Source organism: Oncorhynchus tshawytscha, unplaced genomic scaffold (genome assembly GCF_018296145.1).
Source record: "Oncorhynchus tshawytscha isolate Ot180627B unplaced genomic scaffold, Otsh_v2.0 Un_contig_1944_pilon_pilon, whole genome shotgun sequence".
Classification (NCBI taxonomy): Eukaryota; Metazoa; Chordata; class Actinopteri; order Salmoniformes; family Salmonidae; genus Oncorhynchus; species Oncorhynchus tshawytscha.
Window position 1 is genome coordinate 33,984 of NW_024609101.1, and position 12,625 is coordinate 46,608.

The 12,625-nt window shown below is 41.7% G+C and overlaps 1 pseudogene; it reads left to right on the forward strand.

Annotated features, from left to right (window-relative positions):
- The first annotated feature begins 468 nt into the window (after positions 1 to 468).
- LOC121844281 lies at positions 469 to 8,394 on the forward strand (annotated as a pseudogene).
- The last annotated feature ends 4,231 nt before the right edge of the window (positions 8,395 to 12,625 follow it).

Genomic DNA, 12,625 nt, shown 5'->3' on the forward strand with positions numbered 1-12,625 from the left:
CACACCTTTAGTGTTTAAACCCTCTGTGTCCAAGGACCAAACTTTTGAATATTATTTTCAGGGCCTCAATAGCAGGTATTGAATGGTAAATAATCACTAGTCAGCTCAACCTCAGTATACATTCATTATAAAAATCATCTTAATCTTCTGACTAGAGTGAGACGTCTTCCAGCCCTCCAATAAATTACATCATTCAACCCTGTTAGTAAAACCTCCATCTGTGACACCAGCCTTTTAGCGGGGCTGACAGACTGACTACAACTTAAATGAATATTATTAAAAATGACACAGGGCGCCTCAAAGCAGGTATTTGAACCAGATCCTGCATCTCCTCAAATAATCACTAGTCAGTGCCATCTCCTCAGTTAATAGAAAACATTCATCTTATTTAAAAACATCTTAACATGACGATAACTTCTTTAAACAGTAAAACATTTACAAACGTTTGTGAAACTCTTCTTATGTTTCCCCATCTGAGCTCAGAGTAGATGAGAGATGTAATGTTTGTCTCTGTTGTGTTGAAGACCAATCAAGCAGGAGAGACCAGCCTCCCCTGTTCCCAGCTGTGTGTCCATGAAGAGTGACCGGTCTATGGGTCGTCCTATAGACTTTAGAGAGGGAGACTTTTCTACTGAACAAAGGTAAGAAGAACTCATGGGTCCTGGTCAGTGAGTTAAACAACACTGTCTCTAGTCATTTCTCCTCTCCCATTTTCCCATTTATTGTTGTTGTTTTCATAATCCATAGGCTAATCATTTTGTCCATTTTCATAGTCCTAAAACAATATTAAACAAACACAACATTCCCTCCCTGTGTGTGTGTGTGTGTGTGTGCATGTGTGTGTGTGTGTGTGTGTGTGTGTGTGTGTGTGTGTGTGTGTGTGTGTGTGTGTGTGTGTACTCCTGGATGAGGAGATGTAATCTCATGTTTTGTCCACAGAAACCAACAGGAGAGATCAGAGTCAGAGATTCTCAGTGGTCAGTCTTCCCAGAGTCATCAAACAGACCTGGCCTCCATATTCAGTGTATGTGGTCCTGTTATGTACATTTGTTTTTGTTTACCTCAAGTAAAGTTGATCTGTCAATCATTCATTATGTTAATGTGTTAATGAGAAAGCATTTTTTCTCTTGCTTAACTTATTTACTTTATTTATTTCAGTTGCTTGAAGAGAAAATAATGACATTTGTGAAGAACGAGCTGAAGATGTTCAAGAGGATTCTTAGTCCAGAACTCCCAGAAGGCTTTGAGAGTCAGAAGCAGGATAAGGAAGTGGTGGACCCTGAAGATGAGAAGCAGGAGAGCAGTGCCAGAGAGGGGGCTCTGAAGATCACACTGCACATCCTGAGGAAAATGAACCAGAAGGAGCTTGCTGACACACTGGAGAAATGTAAGATCTGTCTGCCTCATGTTGAATGATGTTTTATAACATTTAAAAGCTGTAGCTAAAGTACAGCTAAAGTAGCTGTGTAACTCAATGATATTGTAGCAGCCTTAACACAACACCTAGTGACCTCATCAAGTAGCAGCAGGGATGTGTTGTGGTGATTAATTTAGAGAGAGAGAGAGAGAGACAACATTAATAATACCATCAATAATACCAATAATAATATAATCAGTCACACCAGTCTGTAATGCATTATGAAAACATTTACACATTTATACAGTCAGTTAAGAGAATAAATTATTATAATGTAAAACTTTATAACAGTCCTACAATACTGTAGGCATTAAAACAGATGTAATATTAATATCCTCTGTGTTATTTCTTCATTCAGATGAGCTTGCTGTGATTTGCCAACGTGAACTCAAATCTAATCTAAAGAAGAAGTTTCAATGTGTATTTGAGGGGATCGCTAAACAAGGAAACCCAACACTTCTCAATAAGATCTACACAGAGCTCTACATCACAGAGGGTGGAACAGGAGAGGTCAATAATGAACATGAGCTGAGACAGATTGAGACAACAACCAGGAAACAAGCAAGACCAGAGACTGCAATCAAATGTAACGACATCTTCAAACCCTTAACTGGACAAGACAAACCTATCAGAACTGTGCTGACAAAGGGAGTCGCTGGCATTGGAAAAACAGTCTCTGTGCAGAAGTTCATTCTGGACTGGGCTGAAGGAAAAGCAAATCAGGATGTCCAATTTGTATTTTCATTCCCTTTTCGGGAGCTGAATTTGATGAAAGAGGACAAACACACTTTGATTGAACTTCTTAATCACTTCTCAAAGGAAACCAAACAATCAAGAATCTCCATCTACAACAAGTACAAAGTTCTGTTCATCTTTGATGGTCTGGATGAGTGCCGACTGCCCCTAGACTTCCAGAAGAACAAGATCTGTTGGGACGTCACAGAGTCAACCTCAGTGGATGTTCTGCTGACAAATCTCATCAAGGGAAATCTGCTTCCCTCTGCTCTCCTCTGGATAACTACCCGACCTGCAGCAGCCAATAAGATCCCTTCAGGGTGTGTTGACCAGGTGACAGAGGTACGAGGGTTCAATGACCCACAGAAGGAGGAGTACTTCAGGAAGAGATTCAGTGATGAGGACCTGGCCAGCAGAATCATCTCACACATAAAGACATCAAGGAGCCTCCACATCATGTGCCACATTCCAGTCTTCTGTTGGATTTCTGCAACAGTCCTTGAACACATGCTGAAACATAAGAGAGAAGAGATGCCCAAGACTCTGACTGAGATGTACACACACCTTGTGGTGTTTCATACCAAACAGAAGAATGAAAAGTATCTTGGGAAAGAAGAGACAGGTCCACACTGGAATAAAGAGAGCATTCTGTCACTGGGAAAACTGGCTTTTCAACAGCTTGTGAATGGCAATCTGATTTTCTATGAAGAAGACCTGAAAGAGTCTGGCATTGATGTCAATGAAGCCTCAGTGTACTCAGGATTGTGCACACAGCTCTTTAAAGAGGAATGTGGGCTGTACCAGGACAAGGTGTACTGCTTTGTTCATCTGAGCATTCAGGAGTTTCTGGCTGCTGTATATGTGTTCCTCTCATTCATCAACAACAATGAGAATCTAATGGACAAACTGCAAACAACATCCAAACCTGAAGTTACTTTCTACAAGAGTGCTGTGGATAAAGCCTTACAAAGTGAGACGGGAAACCTGGACCTTTTCCTCCGCTTCCTTCTGGGCCTCTCACTGGAGTCCAATCAGAAGCACTTACGAGGTCTACTGACAAAGACCAGAAGCAGCTCACAGAGCCATGAAGAAACAGTCAAGTACATCAAGGAGAAGATCAGGGAGAATCCCTCTCCAGAGAGGAGCATCAATCTGTTCCACTGTCTGAATGAACTGAATGACCATTCTCTAGTGGAGGAGATCCAAAGCTACCTGAGATCAGGAAGTCTCTCAAAACCCAAACTGTCACCTGCACAGTGGTCAGCTCTGGTCTTTGTGTTGCTGACTTCAGAAAAGGAGCTGGATGTGTTTGACCTGAAGAAATACTCCAGATCAGAGGAAGGTCTTCTGAGGCTGCTGCCAGTGGTCAAAGCCTCCAGAGCTGTTCTGTGAGTAAATAAAATGACATATAAGAACTAATCATCAGGAAGAAATATTCAGTTTAGAGAAAAATATGTATTATAATATGTATATAATATTATATTGAAAAACATATTGAATAAATGCATTGATTTTCACATTAGTATAACATTATGACCATACAATTCTAGGAGACGGAAGATGAATCTATATGTTGTTTGAGAGAATAAACCAAATGCATCTGCCATTGTCCTTCTACACTACTGGTGTTAAATTAACAGTGTGTTTGTGAAGTCATGATGATCTCTTTGTCAGGCTGTCAGGCTGTGGAGTCACAGAGGAAGGCTGTGCTTCTCTGGTCTCAGCTCTGAGGTCAAACCCCTCACACCTGAGAGCTGCTGGAATCTGAGTAACAATGACCTGAAGGATTCAGGAGTGAAGCTGCTCTCTGCTGGACTGGGGAATCCCCACTGTAAACTGGAGACTCTGAGGTCAGTATTCCTGTAGTTGGTCAACAAGTGATAACTGTTCACCAGATCCACATGTGTTTACCAGACACACATAGTCCACACCATATGTGTTTGGACAGTGAAGCTTACAGTTTTAAATTTGGTGCTTTGCTCCAGCATTTTGATTTGAGATATAATGATATTGGAGACAGTACTGAATGTGAATTTAATTAAAGGTATTCTGATACATCACTGTCAAAAAAGTATTTAGATATGGTGTGGACTGTAAGTTCTACACTCTAAATCTGATAGATCACTGTCTGTTTTCATGATAGATACACTTTTAAACTGGTCTGACAAAAGTCTTCCAGAAAATATTTGTACTTTTTAATTTCAAATTATGGTGGAAAATAAGTATACGATAATTTGTCATTTCTAATAATGAAATTCATTTATGAATAGATATGTCAGGTTTCAGGACACTGATATATCTGAACATGTTGAAAATATATACTGTCCCTATTTTCACCACCAAAGAATAGCAGTGTGGTTTTAATATGATTTGACTCTTTGCAGGCTGTCAGGCTGTCTAGTCACAGAGGAAGGCTGTGCTTCTCTGGTCTCAGCTCTGGAGTCAAACCCCTCACACCTGAGAGAGCTGGATCTGAGTAACAATGACCTGAAGGATTCAGGAGTGAAGCTGCTCTCTGCTGGACTGGGGAATCCCCACTGTAAACTGGAGACTCTGAGGTCAGTATTCCTGTAGTTGGTCAACAAGTGATAACTGTTCACCAGATCCACATGTGTTTACCAGACACACATAGTCCACACCATATGTGTTTGGACAGTGAAAGCTTGCAGTTTTAAATTTGGTGCTATTCTCCAGCATTTTGGATTTCAGATAGAGTGTTTCATGTGTATTAGGCGACAGTAGAGAACTGATTCTTATTTTCAATGACGGCCGAGGAACAGTGGGTTAACTGCCTGTTCAGGGGCAGAACTGGACAGATTTGTACCTTGTCAGCTCTGGGGTTTGAATTTGCAACCTTCTTGTCCAACGCTCTAACCACTAGGCTGAGAGGCCACCCCAAATACTTTATGTATGTAGTTTTCCCATTTGAAGAAGTCTGTAAATATTTGGAAAAATTAACTTATATTAAATTGACGGAAGTTTAGTATTTGGTTGTAAACTTGTTGAAATTTGATGATGATGAATAATCAGGAATTAGAATAATGATGAATTTACAGAGGTTGATCAGACCCCTCTGTTATTGGTAATGGTGAGAGGTTAGCATGTTTTGTTGTAGCCTCTGTTATTGGTAATGGTGAGAGGTTAGTATGTTTTGTTGTAGCCTCTGTTATTGGTAATGGTGAGAGGTTAGCATGTTTTGTTGTAGTCTCTGTTATTGGTAATGGTGAGAGGTTAGTATGTTTTGTTGTAGTCTCTGTTATTGGTAATGGTGAGAGGTTAGCATGTTTTGTTGTAGCCTCTGTTATTGGTAATGGTGAGAGGTTAGCATGTTTTGTTGTAGCCTCTGTTATTGGTAATGGTGAGAGGTTAGCATGTTTTGTTGTAGCCTCTGTTATTGGTAATGGTGAGAGGTTAGCATGTTTTGTTGTAGCCTCTGTTATTGGTAATGGTGAGAGGTTAGCATGTTTTGTTGTAGCCTCTGTTATTGGTAATGGTGAGAGGTTAGCATGTTTTGTTGTAGCCTCTGTTATTGGTAATGGTGAGAGGTTAGCATGTTTTGTTGTAGCCTCTGTTATTGGTAATGGTGAGAGGTTAGCATGTTTTGTTGTAGCCTCTGTTATTGGTAATGGTGAGAGGTTAGCATGTTTTGTTGTAGTCTCTGTTTTTGGTAATGGGGAGAGGTTAGTATGTGTTGTTGTAGCTCTCTTATTATTGGTAATGGTGAGAGGTTAGCATGTTTTGTTGTAGCCTCTGTTATTGGTAATGGTGAGAGGTTAGCATGTTTTGTTGTAGCCTCTGTTATTGGTAATGGTGAGAGGTTAGCATGTTTTGTTGTAGCCTCTGTTATTGGTAATGGTGAGAGGTTAGCATGTTTTGTTGTAGCCTCTGTTATTGGTAATGGTGAGAGGTTAGCATGTTTTGTTGTAGCCTCTGTTATTGGTAATGGTGAGAGGTTAGCATGTTTTGTTGTAGCCTCTGTTATTGGTAATGGTGAGAGGTTAGCATGTTTTGTTGTAGTCTCTGTTATTGGTAATGGTGAGAGGTTCATGTTTTGTACAAAACAGTATCCTCTGTTATTGGTAATGGTGAGAGGTTAGCATGTTTTGTTGTAGTCTCTGTTATTGGTAATGGTGAGAGGTTAGCATGTTTTGTTGTATCCTCTGTTATTGGTAATGGTGAGAGGTTAGCATGTTTTGTTGTAGTCTCTTAGGTAATGAGAGGTTTATGTTTTGTTGTAGTCTCTGTTATTGGTAAGAGAGGTCAGCATGTTTTGTTGTAGTCTCTGTTATTGGTAATGGTGAGAGGTTAGTATGTTTTGTTGTAGTCTCTGTTATTGGTAATGGTGAGAGGTTAGCATGTTTTGATGTAGTCTCTGTTAGTAATGGTGAGAGGTTAGCATGTTTTGTTGTAGTCTCTGTTATTGGTAATTGAGAGGTTAACATGTTCACCCATCAAACAGTCTCTGTTAATATTGGTAATGGTGAGATAGCATGTTTTGTTGTAGCCTCTGTCATTCTAATTGAGACAACATGTTTTGTTTAGCCTCTGTCATTGGTAAACCATTAGCATGTTTTGTTGTAGCCTCTGTTAGATAATGTGAGAGATGTTAGCATGTTTTGGTAGCCTCTGTTATTGGTAATGGTGAATAGCATGTGTGTGTGTTGTACCCCAAAATGATGTGAAAAAAATATACTGCCACTATTTTCACCACCAAAGAATATCAGTGTGGTTTTAATATGATTTGACTCTTTGCAGGCTGTCAGGCTGTCTAGTCACAGAGGAAGGCTGTGCTTCTCTGGTCTCAGCTCTGAGGTCAAACCCCTCACACCTGAGAGAGCTGGACCTGAGCTACAATCACCCAGGAGACTCAGGAGTCAGACTGCTCTCTGCTGGACTGGAGGATCCACACTGCAGACTGGAGAAACTCAAGTATGTAGAGGGTTTATGTCAATGTTCATATCAGAATGTTTGAACCATGTTGACAAAATGTAAACACTCAACTATCACTTTTAAACGCCTGAATCAGATACATTCCATTGTCATAGTCCAACACTTATAGTAAAAGAGGAGGCCAAACAACATAACAGCCAATAGTGTGTCCTTGACATGTGTGTGTGTGTGTGTGTGTGTGTGTGTGTGTGTGTGTGTGTTCAGGTGTGTGTGTGTTCAGTGTGTGTGTGTGTTGTGTGTGTGTGTGTACAGTGTGTGTGTGTGTGTGTTCAGGTGTATCCCTCAATGACTGTCTGTTCTTCTGCTTATGCTACAGTGTGGAACATGGTGGAGAGAACAGAATGAAACCTGGGCTTAGAAAATGTGAGTGTTGACTGCTGTGAAGAATATGACTAAGAATAAGTCTTAATTCTGTCAAAGTCAAAGACCACCATCATTACTGACTTGGTCATATTAAATATCAGCTGTAGTTCTGTGTGTGTGTGTTTGTGTGTGTGTGTGTTGTGTGTGTGTGTGTGTGTGTGTGTGTGTGTGTGTGTGTGTAATTAATGGGAATAAGTGTGTTTTATATTACCATACAGTATAACATATAATCATTCAATAAGTCTCAAGTTACCTTAACTTCTCCTTTTGATACCTAGAAACATCTACATTAAATGAATTAGTGAAAAGTGAGTTAACATTCTAATGTGAATGATGATGATTTCTAATATTGTGTCTGGTTTCATCCATCAGATGTCTGTGATCTCACACTGGACCTAAACACAGTAAACAGACACCTCTCTCTGTCTGAGGAGAACAGAAAGGTGACATGGAGGAGAGAGAAGCAGCCGTATCCTGATCACCCAGAGAGATTTGAGGACTGTAGACAGGTGCTGTGTAGAGAGGGTCTGACTGGGCGCTGTTACTGGGAGGTAGAGTGGAGTGGGATAATGGGGGCTGATATAGGAGTGACATATAAAGGAATCAGCAGGAGAGGAAGGGGTGATGACTGTTGTCTTGGATACAATGACAAGTCCTGGAGTCTGTCCTGCTCTGACAACAGTTACAGAGCCTGGCACAATAATAATCTCACTATCATAGACGTCCCCTCCTCCAGCTCCCACAGAGTAGGAGTGTATCTGGACTGGCCAGCCGGCACTCTGTCCTTCTATAGAGCCTCCTTTGACACACTGACCCACCTGAACACATTCACCTCCACATTCACTGAGCCCCTCTATCCAGGGTTTAGGGTTTATAATGACTATAACTCCTCAGTGTCCCTGTAAATAATAACCATGGTAACACTCACTCACACACACACAATGACACACACACACACACCCTGGATGCACACTCTTGACGGACACACACAGACACACTGGGCAAACACACACACTGGACACACACACCGAACTCACACACACACACACACGACACTCACACACACACACACTGGACACACACAACACACACACTTGACACACACACACACATTGGACACACACTGAACACACACACTGGACACACACACACACAACACACACACACACACACACACACTGGACACACACACACACACACTGGACCACACACACACTGGACACACACACACACTGGACACACACACACAAACACACACACTGGACACACACACACACATTGGACACACACTGGACACACACACACTGGACACACACTCACACACAGAACACAGACTCACACTCACACACACTGGACACACACACACATAACACACTGTCATGACGTGGTCCTTTCTGGGTATAGATTGTGGGTTCTCTCTCTCCTACACCCAGGTTCTGTTATCTCAGGTCGTAAATTCCTGGCGGAGACTCTCTCTCCCCCTTTTTATATGTATATATCAATGCAGTATGGAGACACATAGAGAGAACAAGGATTTCACATGGCAAACTCCTAAATCCCCAAAATGGGAATTTGATACCAGATGTCCCCTAGTGAGAAGGTGGGAATGGTCCGTGGACACTTAAGGGACTATTGTCAGGGGTAACCTAGGGATTATGATGGTAGCTAGATAGCTTCACCAAATGTTTGATGTATTATAATAATTGATTATGTTGCATTAATAGAAGGGGAGGGGTTATAAGACCCCTCCCTCCTTACATTTATTGGGTCCTAGACTACAGATTAACAATATATATATTCATTATCGAGGTTTAATATTGTTCCACAGTTGTTTTCTAGTCTCTCTGCCTCTCTGCCATAAATAAATGTTGGGGAACCCCAACAGTATGACGTGTTTCATTTTGGTGACCTCAGAGAGGACAGGAAACACACATAACTATATATCTGAATATATCTGAATATATACATTTCTCAATTATGGGGTTTGCATCTAATTATTGTATAAAATGAATGAGTGAAGATGAAACTATTTGTGAAATGATGTAAGGTCAAACCTTTAAAGAAAGAGAACTGTATTTGACACTGATGGGGTTAAGTTTAGACCTAAAAAACCTCAGTATAAGGTTGAAATGGTTGTTGAATTCCTAACTACAGCTACACGGGTGGAAATGGTTCAAATCTGAGACTATCGATACCGACAGAATATGAGCAAATCTTAGATATAAATAACTAGTCTGCTGCTAGAAAATTATGTCAACCTGATGCGAAGACCGACAACCCCGAAACATCTATTCTATGAGAACATTTCTGAATGGTACTCTGAAATATACTTTGAGGGAAGCAGAGAGAGAGACACTGATGAACTGACTCTCCACAGAAGGACCGGATTCCAACAGAAATCATGACGACACACTGGGCGTAAATATATATTGATTGCAATTTGTCCTGAATGAGTCAATGTTCATGTGCAAAGGATTAGCATTTCAATTAATATAATTATCAACTGTGTAGTGACTCCTCCTGTTCTGTCCCACCTTTTCAGCCCACACCCACCTCCCGCTCTCCACCAAGCCATCGGCCCACTAGGGAACCTCATTTCCTTGTAACCATAACTGTTTGTTTATGTATTTCTGTGATTATTTAGTTAGTAAATAAATTATTAAGCCAATTGGTGTAAGTATGGATGATTTATTGTAAAGGCTGGGTTCATGCAGATTACCAACAATTTACGATGTTTGGAATGAGACTAACGTGAGGTAAAGAATTATAGTTCCGACTTCCTAGTTAATTACATTTACGTGATTAGTTTAACCACCTCCCAGTAGATGGACCCACACAGAACTTTATATATACAGACTGGACCCACAGAACTTTATATATACAGTTAACCACCTCCCAGATAGATGGACCCACACAGAACTGTATATATACAGACTAGTTAACCACCTCCCAGTAGATGGAACACAGAACTTTATATATACAGACTAGTTAACCACCTCCCAGTAGATGGAACACAGAACTTTATATATACAGACTAGTTAACCACCTCCCAGTAGATGGAACACAGAACTTTATATATACAGACTAGTTAACCACCTCCCAGTAGATGGAACACAGAACTTTATATATACAGACTAGTTAACCACCTCCCAGTAGATGGAACACAGAACTTTATATATACAGACTAGTTAAACACCTCCCAGTAGATGGAACACAGAACTTTATATATACAGACTAGTTAACCACCTCCCAGTAGATGGACCCACACAGTACTTTATATATACATTGCTATTAAATGAAGGGTTTTGGACAGAAAACCTGCGGCTAGGGTAGGATTCTAGGCTAATCTGGGCTGGCACCTCTGTTTCAAAATAGTCAGGAACAGTCAGAGGTGGAGGGGCTGTGGAGCCATTATCCTGACGGTGCTTGTGGAAGATTGGGTAGGCTCTGTACACGGAGCTCAGCAGCATCATCATTGTTGGACTTGCTGGCAGCCTCACTGGTTTGATGATGCTGCTCATCACTCTCCTTTGGCTTTTGTTTGGCTAGCAGTACAGAGAAACCCCCTCTAGATGACAGCAGAGGCTCTTGGATCTACCCTGTCTAACCACTGGGCCTCCATTGAGTCTCCATGTGTCAAGCAGTACAGAGAAACACCCTCTAGATGACAGCAGAGGCTCTTGGATGTACCCTGTCTAACCACTGGGCCTCCATTGGGTCTCCATGTGTCAAGCAGTACAGAGAAACACCCTCTAGATGACAGCAGAGGCTCTTGGATGTACCCTGTCTAACCACTGTGCCTCCATTGAGTCTCCATGTGTCAATAGTACAGAGAAACACCCTCTAGATGACAGCAGAGGCTCTTGGATGTACCCAGTAACCACTGAGCTAAACAGGAGGACTGACTCATGTGCTCAACAGTACAGAGAAAGGTTCTATGAAGCAGAGGACTGACTGTCATACCAACTCCAAAACAGGAGGACTGACTTCCATACCAACTAAACAGGAGGACTGACTTCCATACCAACTCCTAAACAGGAGGACTGACTTCCATACCAACTCCTAAACAGGTGGACTGACTTCCATACCAACTCCTAAACAGGTGGACTGACTTCCATACCAACTCCTAAACAGGTGGACTGACTTCCATACCAACTCCTAAACAGGAGGACTGACTTCCATACCAACTCCTAAACAGGAGGACTGACTTCCATACCAACTCCTAAACAGGAGGACTGACTTCCATACCAACTCCTAAACAGGAGGACTGACTTCCATACCAACTCCTAAACAGGAGGACTGACTTCCATACCAACTCCTAAACAGGAGGACTGACTTCCATACCAACTCCTAAACAGGAGGACTGACTTCCATACCAACTCCTAAACAGGAGGACTGACTTCCATACCAACTCCTAAACAGGAGGACTGACTTCCATACCAACTCCTAAACAGGAGGACTGACTTCCATACCAACTCCTAAACAGGAGGACTGACTTCCATACCAACTCCTAAACAGGAGGACTGACTTCCATACCAACTCCTAAACAGGAGGACTGACTTCCATACCAACTCCTAAACAGGAGGACTGACTTCCATACCAACTCCTAAACAGGAGGACTGACTTCCATACCAACTCCTAAACAGGAGGACTGACTTCCATACCAACTCCTAAACAGGAGGACTGACTTCCATACCAACTCCTAAACAGGAGGACTGACTTCCATACCAACTCCTAAACAGGAGGACTGACTTCCATACCAACTCCTAAACAGGAGGACTGACTTCCATACCAACTCCTAAACAGGAGGACTGACTTCCATACCAACTCCTAAACAGGAGGACTGACTTCCATACCAACTCCTAAACAGGAGGACTGACTTCCATACCAACTCCTAAACAGGTGGACTGACTTCCATACCAACTCCTAAACAGGAGGACTGACTTCCATACCAACTCCTAAACAGGAGGACTGACTTCCATACCAACTCCTAAACAGGAGGACTGACTTCCATACCAACTCCTAAACAGGTGGACTGACTTCCATACCAACTCCTAAACAGGAGGACTGACTTCCATACCAACTCCTAAACAGGAGGACTGACTTCCATACCAACTCCTAAACAGGAGGACTGACTTCCATACCAACTCCTAAACAGGA